Source organism: Pristiophorus japonicus, chromosome 20, assembly GCF_044704955.1.
Source record: "Pristiophorus japonicus isolate sPriJap1 chromosome 20, sPriJap1.hap1, whole genome shotgun sequence".
NCBI classification, from domain to species: Eukaryota; Metazoa; Chordata; class Chondrichthyes; family Pristiophoridae; genus Pristiophorus; species Pristiophorus japonicus.
In genome coordinates this window covers 60,328,486-60,356,144 of record NC_091996.1, presented here as the reverse complement: position 1 = coordinate 60,356,144, position 27,659 = coordinate 60,328,486, and positions in this window count along the sequence as shown.

Below are 27,659 nucleotides of genomic sequence, written 5' to 3'. Positions count from 1 at the left end.
CCATTGTCACTGCTCCGGGGCGAAAAACGGAGCGGAGCGGACCCGAAAATCCAGCCCTGTATGGTGTTACCGTACAAGCATGTGTTGTCCCACATGGGTTACGCCACCAAAACCCAAGTATCCAATTGGAGCGTAAGCAGGAACTTCGGCAGGGCCCAGGTACAGCAGAGATATGGAGAATGATCGGGGCAGAGGTGCGGCAAGAGATCGTGGCGGAGGTGCGGCAAATGACCGGGGCAGAGGAGCGGTGAGAGTTCGGGGCCCAGGAGAGATGTGGGACCAGGGGCAGCATGAGCCAGCTCACATTGTGATATGTGTGCGCACTAGATCCGTGCAGCAAAGTTGGTCTCGAGTCGTCTTGGTTAAGCCTTGCCACTGGATCAAGACCTAGCTCTGTCAAGCCCGTGTGGTGGCTGGTGTGCAACGGCCACCATACATTAGAAAAAATCCATGCACAGGCATCTTCCACCCTTCAATATGGAGTTCAGGACCTGGAATGTCAGGTCCTTCATCGAAGCACCTGTGAACTCATCCCTTTTTAGTGTGGAAGGAAGTCGTCCTCGCCCGAAGAAGGAGTGTTGTCCCAGAGAGTACCAGTCAGAAAGTTAATTTGCTTAAATGGTTAACAATGTCGCCACAAATTTTTGTATTTGTTATGAGTTTTTAATCATCTCTTTTTGCTAATTGAAATAACGGGTATGTTTTTGGAATGTTATTTGAGCCGCACTAATTATTGGAAATGGACGGATGAAATCTCAAACTCATTTGTCACTGACTTCTTTTAATGGACTGAAGAATTAAGCACTTGCTGCTGCCAATAAAGTTTAATCGAAGGGCCGCTATCACAGAGCGACAGACACCGTGATCAGTGCTAAGTGAAGTGTAGTGGTTCAGGGCAGCTACCTAGAGTAGAACCCTCTTCCTTGCTCACAGCATGGCCTGGATTGGATCGAAATCCAGATGCTCGGGAGGAAAGTGCGAAGCTTAAAAGGAGGTCACGGCCATCAATCAGGGACAGCTGTTGAAGTCACAGAGGACTGCTCAATATTCAACGCATCTGTGTCAGCCATGGCTCAGTGATAGCACTCTCAACTCTGAATAAGAAAGGTCATAGATTCAACGCGCACTCCAGAGACTTGAGCACATAATTCCTGCTGGCAAGAAACTACCTTTAGAATTCAAGTGATCCTTTCCCAATTCCACGTTCACCATAAAACCGATAAGTTGGATTCAAAGTAACAGCAACTCCGCCTCCATTTTCAACACTTGTGGGTTCAAGCCCCATTCCAGAGACTTGAGCACAAAATCCAGGCTGGCACTCCAGTGCAGAGAGGGTGCTGCACAGTCGGAGGTGCCGTCTTTTGGATGAGACATTAAACCGAGACCTCGTCTGCCCTCTCAGGTGGACGATAAAGATCCCATGGCACAATTTCAAAGAAGAGCACTCGGTTCTCCCCGGTGAACCGGCCATTATTTATCCCTTAGCCAACATCATTAAAAAACAGGTCATCTGTTCATTTATCTTATTGTTGTTAGTGGGAGCTTGCTGTGCGCAAATTGGCTGCCGCATTTCCTTACATTACAACAGTTGCTACACTTCAAAAGTACTTAATTGGCTGTGAAGCATTGGGACGTGCCAAAGTCACGAAAGGCGCTATATAAATGAAAGTCTTTCATTCCTCTTACTTCATTTGTCATGGCACTACACAGCCCACATTCTGGGGTCAAGTTTCGGGCCGCGCCTAGAATGGCGCAGCCCCGCGAGCCACATCTGATTTCCGCACTCAAAACCGCGCCTGAAACTTACCTCGGTATTCTCCCCGCTGCTGGAACATTCCAGGCCCTTGGCGCAGGGCAGCACAAGGGGTCGGGGGCGGAGCCTGGTCCCGGCGCTGAAAACAGTGCCAGCACCTCTGCATATGCACACTAGAGTGTGCGCGCATGTGCAGTAGCTCCAGGCCGCCGAGGCTGCGTGGGAGGGACCCGAAGCAGGACGTCCCTAGCCCTGGCCGAATAGGCTCACTGGGGCGGCGAAGATCGGACTTGGGCCTCCCTCCTCTTCAGCTCCTGCTCCGGCTCCCACCACCTCCCGCCCCCAGCCCCACTGTTCAGGTCCACTCCTGCCGTTTCCCCCCCCCCTCACCCCATTCAGCTCCCGCTCCGCTGCCTGCCGCTCCTCCCCCCATCCGTTCAGCTCCCGGTCGGGTCCGCTCCCCCCCACCCCTCAGGTCCGGTCCGGTCCACCCTCCCCCCCCTCCACCCCCAACCACGTCCTCGGCGGGGCCTGCCCACCCAGTATCTTGCTGGGGGTGGGCCCCGCCCGAAGTCTTCAGCCCAGCTTCCTCTCGTCGGCCGGGCCCGTTCAGCCTCACCCCCGCCCTCCTCTCTTCCCCCCCGCCCTCCTCTCTTCCCCCCCTCCCTCCTCTCCTCCCCCCCTTCTCCCCTCTTCGCCCCCTCCCTCTCTCCCTTTCCTCCCCTCCCTCCCTCTCCTCTCCCCCTCCTTCCCTCTCCTCCCCTCCCTCCCTTTCCCCCCTCCCTCTCCTCTCCCCCTCCCTCCTTCTCCTCTCCCCCTCCCTCCTTCTCCTCTCCCCCTCCCCCTTCTCTCCCCCTTCCTCTTTCTCCTCTCCCCCTCCCTCCCTCTCCTCTCCCCCCCCCTTCTCTCCCTCTCCCCTCCCCCCTCACTATCAGAAACACAGAGAGACACTGATAGACAGAGAGAGAGACACTGACAGACAGAGAGAGAGTCACTGACAGAGATAGAGAGAGAGACACTGACAGAGAGACACTGACAGAGATAGAGAGAGAGACACTGGGGTGGGGGGCGCCTGTCCCAGCACGTTGTTGGAAGGCTCCCGGTGCTGCAGTCGATGAGTAGAAACTTAATTTTTTATTGATTGATTTTTTGATTTTTTTTTAATTTTTAATTTTTTAATTTTTTTGGATTGATTTATTGGTTTATTTATTGATTTACTTATCATTTATTATTGATGATGGCTCTTTATTTGTAAAAGTGATGTGTTTCATGTTTGTAAACTTCCCTCCCCACCCCCCCCATCTCTCGTTCCCTACACCTGATTTCCAAGTGTAGGCAAGGTTTTTCTGACCGTACAAAAATCTACACTTACTCCATTCTAAGTTAGTTTGGAGTAAGTTTTCACTGCCTAAACTTGCAAAACAGGCAAAAGTGGCTGGACACGCCCCCTTTTGAAAAAAACAATCTGTTCTAAAATGAAACTGTTCTAACTCACTAGAACTGGAGCAAACTAAATGTCGAGAATTGCAATTTCTAAGATACTCCATTCTAAACTAGTTGCTCCAAAAAAATAGGAGCAACTCATGCCGAAACTTGACCCCATTGAGTCTGTCCCTCTGCTGTACTGTTCCTCCAACACATTCCACAAACTGAGCCTTGGCCAGGAAGCCGTATCTCTGAGGTGTGACTCAAGGGCCTGGCTCGCCTCTTTCTCCTCCATCAATGCATTGCATCTTCTTGCTGTTTCTGTACTCCTTTGTAAGCACTACTGCTAAACCATTCATATTCCCACAGGCAGGCTGATAACTGGAGCTTTTAATCCACTCATGCTCAGTGTTTACCATGGAGTTCGATCAATGTTGGGAAATGCCACATGACATTATTGCAGTAAAATGGGACCGTAATGGGATCTTGATTTTCTGCCACTTAGCTAATGTGAAATTTATTGACATGCCATAAATCGGGCCCCATATCCTATCAAATTAGACAGCTATTGGGGCGGGGAGGGACGGAATATCCTGATGCTAAATGATAAAATTATGTATGTTACCTATGTTATAGTTCTAGGGTTACCAGCTCTGATTGGTATTGGAGGTTTTATCACATGACCGTCCACCTCCAACCACCCAGCTCAGTCAAACAACCCTTTTTTCCCCCATGGGTTCAAGCCCCACCCCAGGGACTTGAGCACAAAATCTAAGTTTGACACTCCGGTTCAGAGATGAGGGAGTGCTGCATTGTTGGACGTGCCATCTTTCAAATGAGCCGTTAAACGAGGTGCCGTCTGCCCTCTCAGGTGGACATAAAAGATCCCAGGGCACTATTCGATGAAGAGCAGTGGAGTTCTCCCCGGTGTCCAGGCCAATATTTATCCCTTAATCAACACCTGAAAAGCAGATTATCTGGTCATTACCAAATTGCTGCTTGTGGGAGCTTGCTGTGCACAAATTGGCTGCCGCGTTTCCTACGTTACAACAGTGACTACGCTGGCAGTAAAGGACTTTGGGACGTCCTGAGGTTGTGAAAGGCACTATATAAATGCAAATCTTTTTTCTTTCTATCACCAATATTTTTAGAACTAAGCACTGAAAGAAAATGAAAATAACAAGGTCTCTGTGATTTTATCTTCCTGGTGGGTCACAGCAGTGTTTTTTAATTCATTCTCTGGATGTGGGCGTCACTGGCAAAGCCGACAGTTATTGCCCATCCTTATCTGCCCTTGAGAAGGTCAGCTGTCTTATTGACACCTGAGTGACATGCTGGGCCATTTCAGAGGTCAGTTGAGAGTCAACCACATTGCTGTGGGTCTGGAGACACCTATAGGCCAGACCGGGTAGGAACAACAGGTTTCCTTCCCTAAAGGGCATTAGTGAACCAGATGGGTTTTTACGACAAACTGTTAGTTTCATGTTCACCATTACTGATACTAACTTTTTATTCCAGATTTATTTAATTTAAATTCTCTACCTGCCGTGGTAGGATTTAAATACATGTACCTGGATCATTAGTCCAGGCCTCTGGATTACTCGTCCAGTAACATAACCACTGTGCCACCGCTCCCATAGTGTCCAGGAAAGTAGTCTTCATTTCCTGGTGACTCCAGGGCAATTCTGACGGGTTGGCAACCCCTGTACAGTCACTGATCGGCACCTGAGGATGCTAACAGTACCCAGTATCAGTGGCAGCCCCCTGTTACCTTCCCCGAACTACCAGCCCCCACACAGACACAATCAAAGGTAAGATGAGACATTCTTCTGTAAATGGTCTGAGAATTTTTAATAAGTTGTTCCCCCCCCCCCATTTTTCTCGCTTTCTATCGTGAAGGCATGACTCAAGTTGAGGCGTGAGGGATGATTCCGAGATCCCTCGCTCCTCCCGGGGGGAGGGGAGGGGAGGGGGGATGGCTCCACTCGCACAGAACATAGCTCAGAGAACCAAGATATAGCCCCATCGCCTCTGCTATGGCTGCTTGAAAATCGATCTAACCCCTGGTAACCTTGCCGAGCGGCTATTCCTTATGTCTGAGCTGGACAGGTGAATGCCAGGAGGATATTCAAACATTCCAAGCCTTACATTCTGTCCTGCCCTGATCTGGCACCCAATGTATTTGCTAATGAGGTTCACCGAAGAGAAATTAGGAGCAAGAACCCTGGCTGATTTTCCCTTCCTAGCGCAGACGATGCTGAGGCCAGTTGTAGAAGCCCCATTGTCACCCCAATTTGCACACAACCAGGTCCCACAAAACAGCAACGAAGTAAATGACCAGACCATCTGTTTTATTCGGTGTTGACTGAGGGATAACTATTGGACAGGACACTTGGAGAACCCTGCTCTTCTTCAAATAGTGCCATATACAATAGACAGTTTAAAGCGCTGGAGAAATACCACCAGCGCTGCCTCCGCAAGATCCTGCAAATCCACTGGGAGGATAGGCGCACCAATGTCAGTGTTCTCGCTCAGATCAACATCCCCAGCATCGAAGCACTGACCACACTCGACCAGCTCTACTCGGAACTCCTACACGGCAAGCGAGCCCCAGGTGGGCAGAGGAAACGTTTCAAGGACACCCTCAAAGCCTCCTTGGTTAAGTGCAACATTCCCACCGGCACCTGGGAATCCCTGACCAGAGGAAGAGCATCCGGGAGGGCGCTGAGCACCTCAAGTCTCCGAGAGCATGCAGAAACCAAGCGCAGACGGCGGAAGGAGCGTGCGGCAAACCAGGCTCCCCACCCACCCTTTCCCTCAACGACTGTCTGTCCCACCTGTGACAGAGACTGTAATTCCCGTATTGGACTGTACAGTCACCTGAGAACTCATGTTTAGGGGTCAAGAACGGCTCACATCGGAGAGGCCCGCCTAATTTATAGAACAAAAATTGCGGCGAATACTTAACTCGCAATTCTCCGATAGCTGTAGGCCCATTTTCACCTCGATGCTGCGCAGCAGGAGCTGCTGGGGGCGGAGCTACAGCCCCGCGCCGAAAACAGTGCCGGGGCGACGACCCTATCCCAGGCCGAAGGGATGTCGCCCCTATCCCAAGCCGAGTGGCCTGTGCAACTTACCTCAGCGGCGGGGCCCGCCCGCCTGCATCTCGTTGGGACAGGCCCCGCCCGAAGAGATGTCGGCAGCCCAGCATCGGCTGCGTGCGGGCCCCGCCCAAAGTCCCCGGCAGGGCCCGGCTTCTTCTTTGTCGTCTGCCTCCACCCCCCCCGACCCCCATCTTCCTCTCTTCTCCCCCCCCCCATCTTCCTCTCTTCCTCACCCTCCCCCCCATCATCTTCTCTCCACCAACACCCCCCCCCACCCCTCTTCTCCCTGGTGCTGCAGTAGGTGAGTAGAAATAATATTTTATTTATTGAGTGATTTTTAATTTTTTTTTAATTTTTAATTTTTTAATTTATTTGGATTGATTTATTGGTTGATTTATTGATTTATTTATCATTTATTATTGATGATGGCTCTTTATTTGTAAAAGTGAAGTGTTTAATGTTTGTAAACCCATCTTTCGTTCCCTACGCCTGATTTCCAAGTGTAGGCAAGATTTTTCTGAGCGTACAATAATCTACACTTACTCCATTCTAACTTAGTTTGGAGTAAGTTTTCGCTGCCTAACCTTGCAAAACAGGCGGAAGTGGCTGGACACGCTCCCTTTTGAAAAAAAAAATCTGTTCTAAAATGAAACTGTTCTAACTCACTGGAACTGGAGCAAACTAAATGCCGAGAATTGCAATTTCTAAGATATTCCATTCTAAACTAGTTGCTCCAAACAAATAGGAGCAACTCAGGCCGAATCTTGACCCCATAGAGTGGAAGCAAGTCTTCCTCGATTTCAAGGGACTGCTTATGATGATGAGTGCCATGGAATCTTTTACATCCACCTGAGAGGGCAGACGAGGCCTAGATTTAATGTCTTTTCTGAATAACGGCACCTCCGACAGAGCAACACACCCTCAGTATTACACTGAAATACAGCCTGGATTATATGGTTAAGTCTATGAAGGGGGGCTTGAACCTTCTGATTGAAAGGTGTGAAGTGCTACCAATTGAGCCAACCTGATACATACAAGGATAGACTCTGTCACTTAGTGCCTTTGCCACAAAGCTTCAAATCGCAGCAACACATATTGGAAATTCGGGCATAGAGGTTTAGCAGGTTTGATTCATGCAAGATTGTGTGAGCTGTTAATTTCTGATGCATACTCCGCTCAAGTGAAGTTCCATGCAGGAGAGCTAAATGATAAAATTTGCCTCAAAACATTTAAATCAATGTGCCAATTAGTTTGTACCTCCCATATCTCCAGGGAGTTACCCACAACAAACTGCTTCACTCTGGAGGACAAGCGAAGTACAATGACATAGGAACAATTGCTAGATGGAAAAAGACCAAGGTCCATCTAGTTCACCTTCTATCCTGGCAGTCATATGATACAAAGATAATGGAGTTATTGACAAATTATAGCAATCAATCTCTCTCAATCAGTCCACAAAATACCCAGACATGACGCAAAGAAAACCTCAGTGATGGAGAGCTTTGGGAACCATAGGTCAAAAGTCACCTTTTTCCTCCTAACCATGTTACACTTACCACAAATCATGTCTCAAATGACTCATATACTGTATCCCAAAATATTCATTTTTGAAAGAAACTTATCCAATTTGTATTTGAATGCATCAATACTAATTCCTTCCACAGTCTCCCCACGAATTGGTAATCCGCTCACGACAATATTGTTTCCGCAGATTAGTTTTGATATTTACCATCCACATCCCCCACCACCACCATCTCCCAGCCCCCCACCACCCTACGCCCCCCCCCCGCCCCTCACCACCCAGCTCCCACTTCAAGTGCAGGCCGTATCCTCTTTTAATTTTGAAACAACTAACATTTCTTAATTTTAATTTACATTCACAGTCATTCAGGGATGTGTTTACACACCACCTTTAGTATTGTAGGGAAGCAGTGTGCACTCAGTGGAAACACAAAAGTTGCTGGGCAAACACGGAGCCAGTATACTGGTCCGATATGCCCCACTGCCCCCCATTTGCACTGGAAACTTGAAGATGTGGGCGTCGCTGGCAAGGCCAGCATTTATTGCCCATCCCGAATTGCCTTTGAAAAGGTGGTGCTGTGCTGTCTTCTTAAACTTCTGCAGTCCATGAGGTGAAGGTACTCCCACAGTGCTGGTGAGTAAGTACCGCTTGATAGCACAGTCAATGACACATTCTATCACTTTGCTGATGATTGAGAGTCGGCTGATGGTGTAGTAATTTGGCGGGATTGGATTTGTCCTGCTTTTTGTGGACAGGACATACCCGGGCAGTTTTCTACTTTGACGGATAGATACCAATGTTGCCACTGTACTGGAACAGCTTGGCTAGAGGCAGGACTAGTTCTGGAGCACATGTCTTCAACACTATAGCCGGGATGTTGTCGGAGCCCATAGCCTTTGCTGTGTCTCGTGTGCTCAACCATTTCTTGCTATGAATGAATCAAATTAGCTGTGATGGTGGAGACCTCGGACCTCTGGCTGAAGATGGTTGCGAACACTTCAGCCTTGTCTTTTGCACTAATGTGCCAACATTGAGAATGGGGACGTTCATTGGGCCTCCTCCCATTAGTTGTTTAATTATCCACCACCTTTCATGACTGGATGTGGCAGGACTGTAGAGTATTGATCTGATCCATTGGTTGTGGGATTGCATGGCTCTCTCTATAGCATGCTGCTTCCGCTTTCTAGCATGCATGTAGTCCTGTGTTGTAGCTTAATCAGGTTGGGATCTCATTTTTAGGTACGCCTGGTGCTACTCCTGGCACCCCTCATTGAACCAGGGTTGGCCCTCTGGCTTGATGGTAATGGTAGGGTGAGGGATATGCTGGACCATGAGGTTACAGATTGTGGTGGAATACAATTCTGCTGCTGCTGATGGCCCATGGATGGCTAATTTTGAGCTGCTAGATCTGCTCTGAATCTATTAGCATGGTGGTAGTACCACACGACACAATGGAGAGTGTCCTCAGTGTGAAGATGGGACTTTGTCTCAACAAGAACTGTGCGGTGCTCATTCCTCATCTGCGACAGGTAGATTGGTGAGACCGAGGTCAAGTAGGCTTTTTCCTCATGTTGGTTCTCTCACCACCTGCCGCAGGCAGCTATGTCCTTCAGGACTCTGACAGCTCAGTCAGTAGTAGTGCTACCGAGCCACTCTTGGTGATGGGCATTGAAGTCCCCCACCCAGAGTACATTCTGTGCCCTTGTTACCCTCAGTGCTTCTTCCAAGTGGTGTTCAACATGGAGGAGTATTGATTCATCAGCTGAGGGAGGGCGGTAGGTGGGAATCAGCAGGAGGTTTCCTTGCCCATGCTTGACCTGAAGCCATGAGACTTCATGAGGTCCGGAGTCAATGTTGAGGACTCCCAGGGCCACTCCCTCCCGACTGTATACCACTGTGCCGCCACCCTTGGTGGGTCAGTCCTGCCGGTGGGACAGGACATACTCAGGGATGGTAATGGATGATTTTGGGATGTTGGCTGAAAGGTATGATTCTGTGAGTATGACTATGTCAGGCTGTTGCTTGACTAGTCTGCCAATTTTGGCCCCAAATGTTAGTGAGGAGGACTTTACAGGGTCGACTGGTGTGCCGTTGTGTCCGTAGCCCGTGCCTAGGTTCGTGCAAGGTGGTTTGACTGGTTTTATTTTTATTATTGTTTTTTGTAGTCGTTTGTTACAACTGAGTGGCTTGCTGGGCCATTTCAGAGGGCAGCTAAAAGTCAATCACATTTCTGTGGGACTGGAATCACATAGAGGCCAGACCGGGTAAGGACAACAAGTTTCCTTCCCAAAAGGACATTAGTGAACCAGTTGGGTTTTGACCCAACCCAGTCTGACAGCTTCATGGTGACCATTACTAATACTAACTTTTTATTCCAGATTTATTTAACTAATGGATTCAAATTCACAAACTGCCATGGTGGGATTTGAACTCACATCTCTGGATCATTAGTCCAGGCCTCTGAATTACTTGTCCAGTTACATCGCCACTATGTTACCATACCCAAGATCTGGGCAGCAGATCCCTGACCACAGGTCCCAGCCCCGTAGTGAGCCCAAGAACAATGTGTAAGTGCAGCCTGAGAAGCCAATGGATACTGTGGTGGGAGCACGATAGGTCATTCTGATGTCAGCCGTGGCTCAGTGGGTAGCACTCTTTCCTCTGAGTCTGAAAGCTGTGGGTTCAAGTCCCATTCCAGAGACTTGAGCACATCATCTAGGTTGACAATCCCAGTGCTGAGGGAATGCTGCACTGCTGGAGGTGCCATCTTTCGGATGAGACATCTGCCCTCTCAGGTGGATGTAAAAGATCCCATGGGCATGGGATGGGGGGGTTTCTCCTGGTGCCCTGGCCAATATTTATCTCTCAACCTACATCACTGCAGCAGATTATTTGGTCATTATCACATTGCTGCTTGTGGGAGCTTGCTGTGCGCAAATTGGCTGCTGCGTTTCCTTCATTACAACACTGACCACACTTCGAAAGTACTTCATTGGCTGCAAAGCGCTTTGGGATGTCCTGAGGTCATAAAAGGCACTATATAAATGCAGGTCTATCCTTTTCTGGCTGGATGAGCTGGGTTTGGCCGAATGGCCTTCCTCATCTGTACATGTGATCTCACGAAGCTGTGAGTCTGTATTGAGTTGTCCTTTATGGGGATAAAGCCGTGACCTATACATTTGTAAATAACAAGAGAATCAAAGTAACACACTTCAATTCAAATTAGGTTTGAAAGATATTTCATCCTTCTGGCAGCACAGCCTTAGCTTTAGGTTTAGAGCACTCTGTTCTCCAGGCAGCCCAGACACGATCTGTGCTGTCAGCTTCATTTCGATTTTATTGAATAATACATTGAACAAAATGCACTCGATGCCATCCAGAACATACCGAAGTTCCTCAGATTAGCTGGTGGGAAAAGCAGAACTGTTTCAGGGCCTGAGAGTGAAGGCTAAGACGTGGGACCTCTGGTTGTCTGACGCGGAGGTGTAACAGCGATGGTGCGGGACTGCTGCCGAAATCTGAGGAGGCCGACCTGGTCAGGAACCCCCGCACTTTTCCATAATGCTGGCGGGACAAGGGCGAGAGCCCCTCCACCAGGAGGGCACATAGGCAGGGGAGGTGAGACCAAAGCCAGGGTGTAACTTCTCTGTTTAAAGAGCTGAGCTGGCTCTTGGAGAGTGAGTGGCAGTGATATGGCTGGTGTAACTGAAGGGAAAATGCAAGCCTCTCACTTCTCATGGGCCGAGATGAATGTGCTGCTGGCACACATTGGAGAGAGAAGGGGAGTCATAGGTGGAGCACCAGGAAGGCGGCCCGAATTGTTCCAACCGTACCTCATGGGCGCAGGGGTCAACTGTATCACCTTTAACACAATCCTGGGCTGTGAACACAGACCAGGGATCAATCCTACAGCCTTCTTGGTCTGCAAGGCTCAGTGCCGTACCAGGTGGCGTATGTATTCACTGAGGATGTGACAGAACTTGAGCAGAGAAGATGCACGGGGCCAAGCCCCATGGAATGAGTTCAGATTCAACACGCTCCTCGGTGCAGCATCCTCAAAGCATGGAACTCCAGGATCCAATTCTTTTATTAGAACATTAAAACGGAGCCTCCAATGGCCTACTTGGTAAAGGCCTGCGAGGAAACACGCAGTGGCAGGTCGGGGCCATAAAAGGCGAGCAGCCCCTGGACAGCGTGGTGGCATACCACTTCAGGGAGCAGTGCATGCTGGTGCAAGAGGACAACGGCAGTGAAGAGGGCGACTGGAATGGACGTCACCATAATCCAGATCGATGATTGGAGCGTGGGCAGGTACAGTAGGAGCAATGGGGTCGGGGCGAAGGAGCGGCAAGAGATTGTTGAGCGACGTGAGTTCGGGGCCCAGCCGAGGTGAGGGCCATGGGGCAGCACTGGCCAGCCCAAACTGTGATATGTGCATGCACTAGGTCCATGCAGCAGAGCTGGTCTCCAGTCGTCTTGGTTAATCCTTGCCACTGGACCAAGACCTAGCTCTGTCAAACCCGTATGGTGGCTGGTATGCAACGGCCACCCCACGTTAAAAAAATCCAGGCACAGGCATCTTCCATCCTTCAACATGTAGTTCGGGACCTGGAATATTAGATCCTTCATTGAAACACCTGTGAACTCATCCCTTTTTGGTGTGGAAGCAAGTCATCCTCGATACGAGGATGCCTAAGAAGAGAACTTGGTAAAGGCACTGGTGTACAGAAATACTGGGCCAAAGACTGCAGGAGGTCCCATGTTAAATTCCCAGTCTGTATTAACCGACCTCAACCAGGGCGGCAGCGGTTACAATTGACCGAAGTGCCCTGGGTTCGGCAAAGGTTCCGCCTCCCGATCACTATCCAGCAACTCCTGTAGAGAAGTGGGAACAGGACCCGACTTGGTTGTGAAGACCTCTGCAGTTGAACATCCCGCCCAACACCCGCCTCTCTACCTCTCTTTCCTCCTTCAAGACACTCCTTAAAACATACCACTTTGACCAAACTTTAGGTCACCTGCGCTAATTTCTACTTATGCAGCTCGGTGTCAAATTTTTACCGCATAATACTTCTGTGAAGCGCCTTGGGATGTTTCACTACGTTAAAGGTGCTATATAAATACAAGTTGTTGTTGTTTAGGCTCACAAGTGTGAAGTTGGGTGAAGTGGACTGGCGGACTGAACTGGGGCCCAGGCAGAAGCTTCAGGAGCAATGGGGATAAAATTGAGGGAAATTTTCTTTCGAAAATAAGATTTTATTTCCATTAGATAACAAAGCTTCCTCTTGTATCTTACCCAAGGTCTGTGGGCGAGGTGGCAGAGGAGTCTCCCCAATGGACAGAATCTCCAGCCCATGATCCTGATCAAACCCACTGCTGCCACTGACTCATACATAAATACAACTATGGATGAACAGGAGTCCTCACAGGCACAATTACCCTTGCTCAGCATTTCCAAAAGAAAGATCTATTTTCTTTTGGGAACAGAGCAACAAATCTGCCGTTTTTTTTACATTCGCTCTTGGGGCTTGTGACAAGATCGCATTCATTGCCCATCCCCGGTTGCTCTGAGCTGGTGGTGGGCCTTCTACTTGATCCACGGCAGTCCGTGTGGCGAAGGTGCTCCTGCAATGGTGCTAGGTAGGAAACTCGAGGGTATTGTCCCGGTGACGACGAAGGAACGGTGATATGTGTCAGGATGGTGTGTGACTTGGCGGGTGCCGGCGATGCTATGACGTTGCTGGCCTTGTCCTTCTCGGCAGGGGTGGTCACGGGGGAGGGGAGGTGCTGTCGGAGTACGGTTGTAGGGCTTCTGTGTTTATATTTCATTCTCTTTTCCAGCGGTCTGTTTTTAATGGAGCGGACAACTGAGTCGGGGTCGAGTGAACAAAGCGAGTTCAAAGGAAGCTGAAGACAGCGGGTGCAGCACTGAGCCTGCTCAAAGCTGTCTAGAAGTCAGAATGTCACCGAAGCACCAGACTCTGCTTTCAACACCATGCTCCTGATCAGCCATCCGTGTAGGCAGAGAACATTCAGTTCATGTAAAAGTTTAATAATGACACACACAGCTGTCATATAACGCTCTTAAAGCTGGCAGGCGAAAAGTCTCCAGCGTGTCTCATTGTTCTGGAGACCTGTCACCTCAAAGCGTGACGACCTTTAATGGAAGAACCTGCATTCCAAGTAAAGTTGGACCACCTGAGAGTTACACATTACAGCCACTAAATGTCAGGTGAAATGTAGGAGGTGGAGAAATATCTCCGATGCGTGCTCCTGTCAAGGTGATGGTTGGCATTGATGGGATTTATATTTTTGCCAGTATTTTCCACTCCTCAGGCAGCCCTTGTTACCTCACTCCAATATGGATTATTCATATGTGAGCCCGGACACAGAGGGGGGAATTTTCAATGGGCTCCCACCCCGTTTAACGAGGATAATATGGGCACTAGAACCCTGAAAATGCCCGGTGACCCTGAAATGCGCCAGGTGCAATTTGGGTCTTGTTTTTGCTAAGGCGTCCAGCGCGCCTGCCTCAAATCAGCGGCCACCTATTTAATATAAAAATGAGAGTCCTGCGTTTATCTAAGGACCCATACGCTAATCTTAGCAAGCTGTTGACCACAAATCCTGGAGGGGGACATACGGGAAAGTGCCATTTCCAGTGTTATTTAAAGAAATCCTCACCTGCTCTCAGGTAAATCACTGGGTTGTTCAGTTTGGCGAGTAGTGAGCTACTTCGGTTGTGTTTTTGTTGGCTGATGCAGCTGACATCGAACTTCCCAAAAAGTTACCTGGTCTACACTGGAATTTTGACCAGGGGCTTCCAGAAAACCTCGGGTTGGCATTATTGGTTTGGTGATTGGGATGCCATTGCGGCTGGGAGAGAAAGAGGAGGAGGAGGAGGAAGAGGAATAGGAGGAGGAGGTGGAGGAGGAGGAGGAGTAGGAAGAGGAGGAGGAGGAGAACGAGGAGGTGGAAGAAGAGGAGGAGGAGGAAGAGAAGGAGGAGGAGGAAGAGAAGGAGGAGGAAGAGGAGGAGGTGGAGGAGGCATAGGAGGAGGTGGAGGAGGAGGAGGTGGAGATGGAAGAGTGAAGGAGGAGGAGGTGTAGGAGAAGGTGGGAGAGAAGGAGGAAGAGGGGATGAGGTGGAAGAGGAAAAGAAGGGGAGGAGAAGGATGAGGAGGAGGGGAGAAGGAGGAGGATGTAGAGGAGGAGGAGGATGTAGAGGAGGAGGAGGATGGGGAGGAGGGGAAAAGGAGAAGTAGGAGGAGGAGGAGGAGGTAGTGGATGAGGTGGAGGAGGTGGAGAAGGAGGAGGAGGAGGTGGAGGAGAAGGATGGAGGAGGTGGAGGAGCAGGAGGAGGAGGAGGTGGAGGAAGTGGAGGATGTTATAAATGTAAACTTGTATTTACTCTGTACAACCATCAAAGGGCTCATCCCCTGGAGTCCCAAGAGATCCTATAATCCCTTTGGAGCACAGTGTGCCTCATAGGTTGGAGAGGCACACTGGAGACCTGCAATAAAAGACTACGGTCACACTTTACTTTGAGCCCACAGTATTCAGTCTGACTCTTTCTCCATACATAACAACTGGCGACAAGATACAGATAACAAACCCAACAATGCAGAGAACAGTGGGAATCCTGGAGAAATTTTCGGAGGGAGATGAGTGGGAAACCTTTGTGGAGCGACTCGACCAATACTTCGTGGTTAACGAGCTGGAAAGAGAAGCGAACGCTGCCAAAGAAAGGGCGATTCTCCTCACCGTCTATGGGGCACCAACGTATGGCCTCATGAAAAATCTGCTTGCTCCAGCGAACCCCATAGAGAGATCGTACGATGATTTGTGCACACTGGTCTGGGAGCATTTGAAACTGAAGGAAAGCATACTAATGGCGAGGTACTGGTTCTACACCTACAAAAGGTCTGAAGGCCAGGAAGTGGCGAGTTATGTTGCCGAGCTAAGACGCCTTGCAGGACATTGCAAATTTGAAGGATATTTGGAGCACATGCTCAGAGACTTTTTCGTACTTGGCATCGGCCACAAAGTGATACTTCGCAAACTTTTGACTGGATAGCCCAGGCGTTCATTGCCACCAGTGACAATACGAAGCAAATCTCTCAGCACACGAGTGCTGCTACAAATACTGTGAACAAAGTGATGTTGTTTTCAAATCGCAACGTACAGGGCAGGCCCTATATGCCTGCAGCTGCACGTTCGCAGATGTCTCAGAGTCTACCATCAAGGGTGATGAATGCAAGGCCAAAAACACCTTGTTGGCGCTGCGGGGGTGATCATCGTTTTCATTCATGCTGCTTCAAACAGTACGTTTGCAAGGGCTGTGGAACAATGGGACACCTCCAACGTATGTGCAGGTGAGCTGCTGATCCTGTTAATCCTGCAAACCACCATGTTGCAGAGGATGACAGATCCACGGCGGATCACGACAAACCAGAGCCTCAGACTGAGGAGGCAGAGGTATATGGAGTGCACACATTTACCAAAAAATGTCCCCCGATAATGCTGAATGTTGAACTAAATGGACTCCCAGTGTCAATGGAGCTGGACACGGGCATGATGATGCCTGTCATCATAAGCAAAAAGACTTTTGAGAAACTGTGGTGCAGCAAGGCCTCAAGGCCAGTCTTAACTCCAATTCGCACGAAACTAAGAACTTATACAAAGGAACTGATTCCCATAATCGGCAGTGCTACTGTAAAGGTCTCCTTCGATGGAGCGGTGCACAAGCTACCACTCTGGGTGGTACCAGGCGATGGTCCCATGCTGCTCGGCAGGAGCTGGCTGGGAAAGATACGCTGACGACGTCCAAGCGCTATCGCCTGCTGACGACAGGTCTTAAACAAATTCCTTTTTCTGTTCAAACCAGGCATCGGGAAATTTCAAGGAGCAAAAGTGCAGATCCACCTAATTCCAGGGGCACGACTCATTCATCACAAGACGAGAACAGTACCGTACATGATGAGAGAAAGGGCAGAGATCGAGCTAGACCGGCTGCAAAGAGAGGGCATCATTTCACGATCGAATTCAATGAGTGGGCCAGCTTGATTGTTCCAGTGCTCAAGGGAGATGGCACCGTCAGAATCTGTGGTGATTACAAAGTAACTATCAATCGTTTCTCCCTGCAGGACCAATACCCAATACCAAAGACCTTTTTGCAACGCTGGCGGGAGGAAAGACGTTCACGAAGCTGGACTTGACCTCGGCCTACATGACACACGAGCTGGAGGAATCATCGAAGGCCTTCACCTGCATCAACACGCCAAGGGTCTCTTCATTTATAACAGATTGGAATTCGATCAGCGGCGGCGATATTCCAGAGAAACATGGAAAGCTTATTGAAGTCGGTCCTGCGCACGGTGGTCTTCCAGGACGACATCTTGGTTACAGGTCAGGACACAAGCAAGCATCTGCAGAACCTGGAGGAGGTTCTTAGTCGACTCAACCGCGTGGGGCTCAGTTTAAATCATTCGAAGTGCATTTTCCTGGCGCCTGAAGTGGAGTTCCTGGGGAGAAGAATCGTGGCGGACAGCATCAGGCCCACCAATTCGAAGACGGAGGCAATCGAGAACGCACCGAGGCCACAGAACGTGACAGAGCTGCCATCATTTCTAGGACTCCTGAACTATTTTAGTAACTTCTTACCGGGTCTCAGCATACTGTTAGAACCACTGCCCGCTTTACTGTATAAAGGAGACGAATGGGTATGGGGCAAAAGCTAAGAAAATACCTTTGTAAAAGTTGGAAAATTGTTATGCTCAAACAAATTGCTTGTGTTGTATGATCCATGTAAGCGTTTGGTACTAGCATGTGATGCGTCGTCATACGGTGTCGAGTGTGTGTTGCAACAAGCTAATGATTTTGCTAAATTGCAACCCGTTACTTATACATCCAGGAGTCTGTCGAAGGCTGAGAGAGCCTACAGCATGATTGAAACAGAAGCGTTAGCGTGTGTCTATGGGGTAAAGAAAATGTATCAATACCTGTTTGGGCTAAAATTTGAATTGGAAATTGACCATAAGCCACTGATATCCCTGTTTTCATAGAGTAAGGGGATAAATACTAATGCATCGGCCCGCATCCAAAGATGGGTGCTCACGTTGTCCGCATACAACTACGCCATCCGCCATAGGCCAGGCACAGAGAACTGTGCCGATGCTCTCCGTAGGCTGCCATTGCCTACTACGGGGGTGGAAATGGCGCAGCGCGCAGATTTAGTCATGGTTATGGAAGCATTTGAGAGTGAGCAATCACCCGTCACAGCCCAACAGATTAGAACCTGGACGAGCCAGGACCCATTACTGTCCCTAGTAAAAAACTGTGTGTGCTTCACGGGAGCTGGTCCAGTGTCCCAGTGGAAATGCAGGAAGAGATAAAGCCGTTCCAGCAGCGCAACGATGAAAAGTCTATACAGGCAGACTGCCTTCTGTGGGGAAACCAGATAGTGGTTCCCAAGAAGGGCAGGGACACCTTCATCAGTGACCTCCACAGTACCCATCCAGGCATCGTAATGATGAAAGCGATAGCCAGATCCCACGTGTGGTGGCCCGGTATCGATGCGGACTTAGAGTCCTGCGTGCACAGATGTAACACATGCTCGCAGTTAAACAAAGTACTCAGGGAGGCGCCACTAAGTTTATGGTCTTGGCCCTCCAAACCGTGGTCTAGGGTCCATGTCAACTATGCAGGCCCGTTCTTGGGTAAAATGTTCCTGGTGGTTGTAGATGCGTACTCCAAACAGATTGAATGTGAAATAATGTCGGCAAGCACGTCCGCTGCCACCACTGAAAGCCTGCGAGCCATGTTTGTCACGTACGGCCTGCCTGATGTCTTTGTGAGTGACAACGGGCCATGTTTTACCAGTGCTGAGTTCAAAGAATTCATGACCTGCAACGGATCAAATATGTTACATCTGCCCCGTTTAAACCAGCCTCCAATGGTCAGGCAGAGAGAGCAGAGCAAACCATCAAGCAGAGCTTGAAGAGGGTAACGGAAGGCTCACTGCAGACTCGCCTATCCCAAGACCTGCTTAGCTACTGCATGAGACCCCACTCATGATAGCGCAAATGTGTCACGCGAGATTGAAATCAATGATCCTGTATTTGTATTGAATTATGGACAAGGTCCCAAGTGGCTCCCTGGCACCATTGTGGCCAAAGAGGGGAGCAGGGTGTTTCGGGTCAAACTGTCAAATGGACTCATTCACCGGAAACAATTGGACCAAATCAAACTCAGATTTACGGACTATCCTGAGCAACCCACTTTGGACCCTATCTTCTTTGACGCCCCCCCCCCCCCCCGACATATACACCAGTGGCAATCGACACCGCGGTTGATCATGAAGCAGAACCCATCATCCACAGCAGCCCAGCAGGACTCACCACAGCAGCCCAGCGAGGGCCCAACAGACAATTCACCAATACCAGCATTTGCCCCGAGACAATCAACCAGGGCAAGAAGGACCCCAGATCGACTCACCTTGTGAATAGTTACACTGTTGACTTTGGGGGGGGGGGGGAGTGTTGTTATATATGTATAAACTTGTATATACTCTGTACAACCACCAGAGGGCTCATCCCCTGGAGTCCTAAGGGATTCCATAATCCCTTTGGAGCACACGTATTTAAGGAGGCCTCACAGGTTAGAGAGGCACACTGGGGACCAGCAATAAAAGACTACGGTCACACTTTACTTTGAGCCCACAGTATTCAGTCTGACTCTTTCTCCATACATAACAGAGGAGGTGGAGGAGAATGAGGAGGTGGAGGAGGAGGTGGAGGAAGAGGTACAGGCTGTCAGTGGATCAGATTATTTTCTGGAGGCCCAGGAGGAGCACCCCTACTCGTGCATCAGTGGGACAGCCAAGGTGTTCTCTTCCCCCCTCCACCCCCCCATTGATTGTCAATCACTGCTCACTCGTTTTCCAGGCAGGTAATTGGCTGTCAGCCCCAGAGACACAGAGAGACACAGAGAGACACAGGCACAAAGAGGCACAATGATATGTTGACATAGCGATGAACAGAGGCAGAGGGATGGAGACACATGGACTAAAAGATAAGGAGACAGGACGCAAAAGGCGTTCTACCATTGCCACGTTGGTCCCCAAACTCTCATGACCCTCTGTCTCCCAATTTAGCTTCTTTTCTGTCACAGTACGACAGTTGGACATTGAGACCCACAATCCTCACAGCTGACAGGGAGGGAATCTTGCTACAGGCCATTTTAATTGTAGAGTAAGTGGAGAGCCCCTGGTAGTTTCTAAGAGCCATGAAAATCTGTGTCTACAAAGCCAATGGGTATCTGGAGATCGGGTCATTTCTATTAAGGAGTGCTGACAATGAGCGTCCTTCAATATAAGAAGCGATTATTGGCATGGAGAGAGAGGCACAGGGTGCTTGGTGTGCTGCATATCATTTGCTCGGAGAGTTTTAAATAGCATCGTTCTTCCTCTGCCCCAGTTCTGTTGATTGAGAAGCCAAGATGTGATGCACCTGACACACACGCACTTGCACAGCTCCCAAACTGAAAAACTGGAAATGGAAACAAGCCTTTTCAAAAGTCAGACTGCTCTGCATCGCCACAATGTAGTTAACTTGACTGACTCTCAATGTTGGAGCCTCCACTGCCCTTTCAGGTCGATTTCAAGTGTTGATTGCTCTGCGTGTGAAAAGTTTCTTCTTGACATCAGTCCCAGATTTGATTTTTACCAGTTTCTCTACCTCTTTATCCTGTTAATCCAGCTTGCCTTCAAGTAGTGCTCCAGATTCTCTATACTGTTAAATATTACAGGCTCCTCTCTGAAGGCTAAAGAGCTGAGTTTCCCAAGTCTTCCTGGAACTTATTCCCATGCTGTTGGTGTTCTTCCTTGTTCCACCTGGGATATTTGTCCTGTGCCTTGGTGAGCAAAGCTGGACCCAGTGGCATGGGTTATAGCTCAGGGCGGGAATCAGACAGGCATGGGCTGACCGTGGGCAGCAAACCGGCCTGACCTTGGCAGCGTGAGGCCCGAGCAATTCTAACACCCAGGCCTCATCTACATACCGTCCCCAGTCAGTTACCCATCCAAACCCAGTGGGAAGCGGAATATTAGACAGCAGGAGGCCTCCGCTGGGGGCCAAAGGAAGGATAAGTTGCGGGAAGGGGGGGTTTCAAGAGGGCCTTGTGATCGGGAGGTGAGGATCCCGAGGTAGGCTGAGCCTAAACTTTCCTTACGGGGGCCTCCCGGAGGAGCATTCCTGATCCTCCTGAACCCACAAGTAATGTCTCTTGAGGCCCTGACTCACTCTCCCCGCTTCACTGCACAGGCTTCTGGTTAAAATAGCAGTCGGGCTCAATTACATCAAAAATAAATAATAAACGAAGGGCCCCTACCTCCGCCTCCCCCACCCCCCAACCCCCCAACCCTCGGTTCCAGGCCGCTCTTGTTCCCGTTCGCTCAGAAGACCAGGTTAGAATGGAAACCCACAGGGGGAGGAAGCAGGATGTCGATGGGTGGGTCTCCCGGGTGATTTTAACCATTCATCGGCTGGGCAGGGCTAGAATCGCCACCTAGTGGCTGAGCGGCAGTCTGACTGGCACACGTTGTTTCAGCAAAGCATCCTTTGAGTGACATGACACAGCTCAGCATTCTGTTTGTCATAATGATTGCTGCTCCACAATGACTTGATCTGTTAAGTTCCAAGTCTCCGTTGCAGCGGAGTACAGTCAGCAGTGAGAAAGACAGAAAGACTTGCATTTATTTAACACCTTTCAGGACCTTGGGCCTTCCCAAAGCGCTTTACAGCCAATGAACAACTTTTGAAGTGTAGTCACTGTTGTAAAGTAGGAAACACGGTGGCCCATCTGTGCACAGTAAGCTCCCACAAACAGCAATGAAATAACTGACCAGATAATGTGTTTTAGTGATGTTGATTGAGGGATAAATATTGGCCCAGGACACCGAGGGAGAACTCCCCTGCCCTTCTTCAAAATAGTGTCCGTGGGATCTTTACCGTCCACCTGAGAGGGCAGACGAGGCCTCGATTTAATATCTCATCCAAAAGATGGCACCTCTGACAGTACAGCACTCCCCCAGCACTGCACTAGATTGTGAGCCTAAATGATGTGCTCAAGTCTCTTTTTAGTGGGACTTTGAAACCCCGAACCTTCTGACTCAGAGGCGAGTGTTGCCCACCAAGCCATGGCTGACACTGGTTTAGGTTGGGTCTGCAATATGATCATTCACACTCCCGAGATCGCAGTGTGTTACCGCTGTCTGTACAATAACTCCGGCTTACTTTGATGGCTTTTCAGACAGAATTCACAGTGGTCAACGCAGTGGAATCCCACTCGCTATGCAGCCCCAGGCCCTTCAATGTGATTTAGGAATATTCCCTTTGAGAAACTCACTGCTCCGCTAACAAAAGCACACGGTTTTCCCTTTAGATTCAGGAGAGCCGAAGGGGTTTGAAACCTCCAATCCTGATACGTCCTTACTATACAGTATAAATGCACACGAGGCCCATGCTTGAGAGAAGGTCAGTCTGTGACCTGTCCTTTATTCCTTAGCACTCAAGTGATGAAGGTGGGTGGAGCTTCCCCTTTTATACCTGAAGGTCCAGGTTATGAGTGTCTCCCACCTAGTGGTCAGTGTTCTCACGGTGTAAAACTCAGGTCAGTTTATACATGGGTTACAATGCTGGTTGAATACATGACATCACCTCCCCCCCCAAAGTCTTATTGGGATCACAGGTTGAGTCTCTCTGGTGGTTTACGCTCCCTTGTAGAGCGCCTGAGTTGGGGCTCCGGTTGTTGGGCGCTGGCCTGAGTGTCTGCTGTTTGCGGTGCCTCAGGCCTGTCCGGACTACCCACAGTTACTGGGCTCTCCTCCCTTTGGTTCCGGTGTTTGGTCACCTGTGGTGGAGTGAACTCTATATCGTGTTCTTCCTCTGCTTCTTCTATGGGGTTGCTGAACCTCCTTTTTGCTTGATCCACATGTTTGCGGCAGATTTGTCCATTGGTAAGTTTAACTACCAGAATCCTATTTTCCTCTTTGGCAACCACAGTGCCTGCGAGCCATTTGGGCCCTGCAGCGTAGTTGAGGACAAAAACAGGATCATTTACATCAATACATCACGCCCTCGCATTCCTGTCATGGTAGTCATATTGTGACTGGCGCCTGCTCTCGACAATTTCTTTCATGGTGGGGTGTATAAGGGATAACCGGGTTTTGAGCGTCCTTTTCATTAGTAGCTCTGCGGTTGGAACCCCTGTGAGCGAGTGTGGTCGGGATCTATAGGCCAACAGGAGGCGTGATAAGCGGGTTTGTAGGGAACCCCCTTGGATTCTGAGCATCCCCTGTTTGATTATCTGCACTGCTCGTTCTGCCTGGCCGTTTGAGGCCGGCTTGAACGGTGCCGTTCTAACATGGTTAATTCCATTGCCTGCCATGAAGTCCCGGAATTTAGTGTTTGTGAAGCACGGGCCATTGTCGCTGACCAAGATATTCGGTAGACCGTGGGCGGCGAACATTGCCCGTAGACTTTCTACCGTGGCAGAGGATGAGCTTGAATTTAAAATGTCACACTCGATCCATTTGGAGTAGGCGTCTACTACAACCAAAAACATTTTCCCCATGAAAGGACCTGCGTAGTCCACATGGATGCGTGACCAAGGCTTGGCGGGCCATGGCCAGGGGCTAAGGGGGGCTTCCCTGGGCGCATTGCCCAGCTGGGCACATGTGTTGCACCTGCGAACACAAAGTTCCAGATCTGCGTCTATCCCTGGCCACCAAACGTGTGACTTGGCAATTGCCTTCATCGTGACAATGCCCGGGTGCCCATTGTGGAGTTCTCTGATGAACACCTCTCTGCCCATCTGGGGCATGACTACGCGGTTTCCCCACAGTAGGCAATCGGCCTGAATCGAGAGTTCATCCTTGCGCCTGTGAAATGGTTTAAATTTCTCAGGGCATGCCCTGTACGTGGCTGCCCAGTCCCCATTCAGGACACATTTCTTGACTAGAGACAATAACGGGTCTCTATTTGTCCAGACTTTAATCTGACGGGCTGTCACGGTGAGCCTTCGCTTCCGAAAGCTTCAACAGCCATGACCATCTCAGCAGCATGCTCGGTAGCCCCCTCAGTGGTGGCTAGTGGGAGCCTGCTGAGTGCATCGGCGCAGTTTTCAGTGCCCGGTCTGTGCCAAATTGTGTAGTCATAGGCGGCTAACGTGAGTGCCCACATCTGTATGCGGGCCGATGCGTTTGCATTTATGGCCTTGTTGTCGGCCAAAAGGGACGTTAGGGGTTTGTGATCTGTCTCCAGCTCAAAGTTCCTGCCAAACAGGTACTGGTGCATTTTCTTTACCGCATATACACATGCAAGCACCTCCTTTTCTACATTCTGTAGCCCCTTTCTGCCTGGGACAGACTTCTGGAGGCATAAGCTACCGGCTATAACTGACCCTTGGCATTGAAATGCTGCAACACACACCCGACCCCATAGGTCGCCGCATCGCACGTTAACACAAGTTTCTTACGTGGGTCATATAGCGTTAACAGATTGTTGGAACATAACAAATTGTGTGCTCTATTAAAAGCCCTTTCCTGGCTGTCCCCCCAGACCCATTCGTGACCTTTGCGTAGGAGCACATGTAGCAGCTCTAGCAGCGTGCTCAATTTGGGAAGAAAGTTACCAAAATAGTTCAGGAGCCCCAGGAACGAACGCAGCTCCGTCGTGTTATGAGGTCTGGGTGCTCTCTGGATCGCTTCCGTCTTGGACGCAGTAGGGCTGCTACCCTCATCCCCAGGAATTCTACCTCTGGAGCTAGGAAGACGCATTTCGCCTTTTTCAGTCGCAGACCTACCCGGTCCAGTCTGCGTAGCACCTCCTCCAGGTTGTGGAGGTGTTCTTCAGTATCGTAACCTGTAATGAGGATGTCGTCCTGAAAAACCACCGTCTCTGGAACCGACTTGAGGAGGCTTTCCATATTTCGTTGGAAGATCGTGGCAGCCAAGCGAATCTCGAATGGACATCTGTTGTACTCAAACAACCCCTTGTGTGTCGTGATGGTGGTCAGCTTCTTCGACTCACTTGCCAGCTCCTGGGTCATGTAAGCTGAGGTCAGGTCCAATTTTGAAAAAGATTTGGCACTGGATAGCGTCGCAAAGAGGTCCTCCGCTCTCGGTAGCGGGTACTAGTCTTGGAGTGACACCCGATTGATGGTGGCCTTGTAATCGCCACATATCCTGACCGACCCATCCGCCTTGAGCACCGGCACAATCGGGCTCGCCCAGTCACTGAATTCGATTGGCGAGATGATTCCTTCCCTCAGCAGGCGGCCCAATTCACCTTCTATCTTTTCCCGCATCACGTACGGCACCGCTCTGGCCTTGTGGTGTACTGGCCTGGCGTCCGGGTTTATGTGAATCACTACCTTGGCCCCCGTGAAAGTGCCAATGCTGGGTTGAAATAATGAGTCAAATTTGTCCAGGATCTGTGAGCATGATACTCGCTCCACAGAGGAAATTACATTGACATCGCTCCATTTCCAGTTCATGACAGCAAGCCAACTCCTCCCCAGTAGTGCGGGACCGTCCCCTGGGACAATCCAGAGTGGCAGTCTGTTCTCCAAATCTTTGTGGGTCACGACTACCGTGGCGCTGCCAAGCACCGGAATGATCTGATTTGTGTAAGTCCGTAGCTGTGCGTCAATCGGCGATAATTTTGGCCTCCTGGCCTTGGATGCCCACAACTTTTCGAACTGTTTGATACCCATCAGGGACTGGCTGGCCCCCGTGACTAACTCCATTGATACTGGGATGCCATTGAGGAGCACTTTCATCATTATCGGTAGCGTCCTGGTGTATGAACTGTATACGTGCTCCACACGAACTCGCTGAACTTCAGCTTCCAGCGATTTCCCCCAGTGTCCATTTCTGCAATTTCTGCAGGTATTTTGCTCATCTCTGCAAACTCCGGCTGAGTGTGTGCCTCCACGCCTCCAGCATGAGTTGCGGTTTGAAACAAAAGGTCCCTTGCCAGTCGATCGTCCCTGACTGCCCCTGTTATTGTCCTTGAGTGCACCATTAACAGGTGTTGATGGCCCCATTACTGGCCGCATTGTCCCTTGCAATGGCATGAATTGCTGTTCAGCTTGCCATTGTCTCTGTCGAACTCCCCCTCTGGGTTCGACTACATGTTGGGGCATGCCCAACTGCCCTTGTCTGCCTGGAGAACTGTGTGCTGCTTTAACAATGTTGAATCTCTGTCCCAACCATTCCTTAACACAGTACCTCTCGTCTGTTCTGCTAGTGGCCATGCTCACGTGGTTTAAATCCCAGTTTCTTGTCGCCATTGATACGTCCTTACTATATAGTATAAATGCACACGAGGCCCATGCTTGAGAGGTCAGTCTGTGACCTGTCCTTTATTCCTTAGCACTCAAATGATGAAGGTGGGTGGAGCTTCCCCTTTTATACTTGAAGGTGCAGGTTAGGAATGTCTCCCACCTAGTGGTCAGTGTTCTCACGGTGTACAACTTAGGTCAGTTTATACATGGGTTAAAATGCTGGTTGAATACATGACAAATCCATTCTCTGTTTTGAAGGCATTTAGTTACAATAGGAGTCCGAGGTTGTTAATGCATGCTGGTGAAGGGCTACTGCCTCCAGGCAGCTGAAGGGAATCTGACGTATGTGCAGTGAAGCACAGGGCCTTGCTGAGTCTGTTCAGCCTTGCAGGCAGGCGGGGAATGGTGTGTGACAACAGGGCATGCTGGAAATGGTATGTGACAACAGGCCATGCTGGGAATGGTATGTGACAACAGGGCATGCTGGGAATGGTAGGCCAACAGGGCATGCTGGGAGTGGTGCGTGACAACAGGGCATGCTGGGAATGGTGTGAGACAACAGGGCATGCTGGGAGTGGTGCGTGACAACAGGGCATGCTGGGAATGGTGTGTGACAACAGGGCATGCTGGGAATGGTATGACAACAGGGCATGCTGGGAATGATGTGTGAGAACAGGGCATGCTGGGAATAGTGTGTGACAAAAGGGCATGCTGGGAATGGTATGACAACAGGGCATGCTGGGAATGGTGTGTGAAAACAGGGCATGCTGGGAATGAATGGTATGACAACAGGGCATGCTGGGAGTGGTGTGAGATAACAGGGCATGCTGGGAGTGGTGTGAGACAACAGGGCATGCTGGGAATGGTATGACAACAGGGCATGCTGGGAATGGTGTGTGACAACAGGGCATGCTGGGAATGGTATGACAACAGGGCATGCGGGGAATGGTGTGAGACAACAGGGCATGCTGGGAGTGGTGTGAGACAACAAGGCATGCTGGGAGTGGTGTGAGACAACAGGGCATGCTGGGAAGGGTGTGACAACAGGGCATACTGGGAATGGTGTGTGACAACAGAGCATGCTGGGAATGGCATGACAACAGGGCATGCTGGGAATGGTGTGAGATAACAGGGCATGCTGGGAATGAAGTGAGACAACAAGGCATGCTGGGAATGGTGTGAGATAACAGGGCATGCTGGGAATGAAATGAGACAACAAGGCATGCTGGGAGTGGTGTGAGACAACAAACCCTCTTAATTAAACAAAAACAAAGCACTGCTGGTGCTGGAAACCTGAAATTAAAAACAGAAAATGCTGGAAACACTCATCCAGTCAGGCGGCCTCTGTGGAGAGAGAAACAGAGTTAGCGGGGTAATTATAACAGGTGGGTTGGGTGCGGGTGAGAATTAAAAATTGAAACTACATAAGAACTGAAGAATTTGGAGTAGGGCGTTCGGCCCCTCGAGCCTGCTCCGCCATTCACTAAGATCATGGCTGATCATTGACC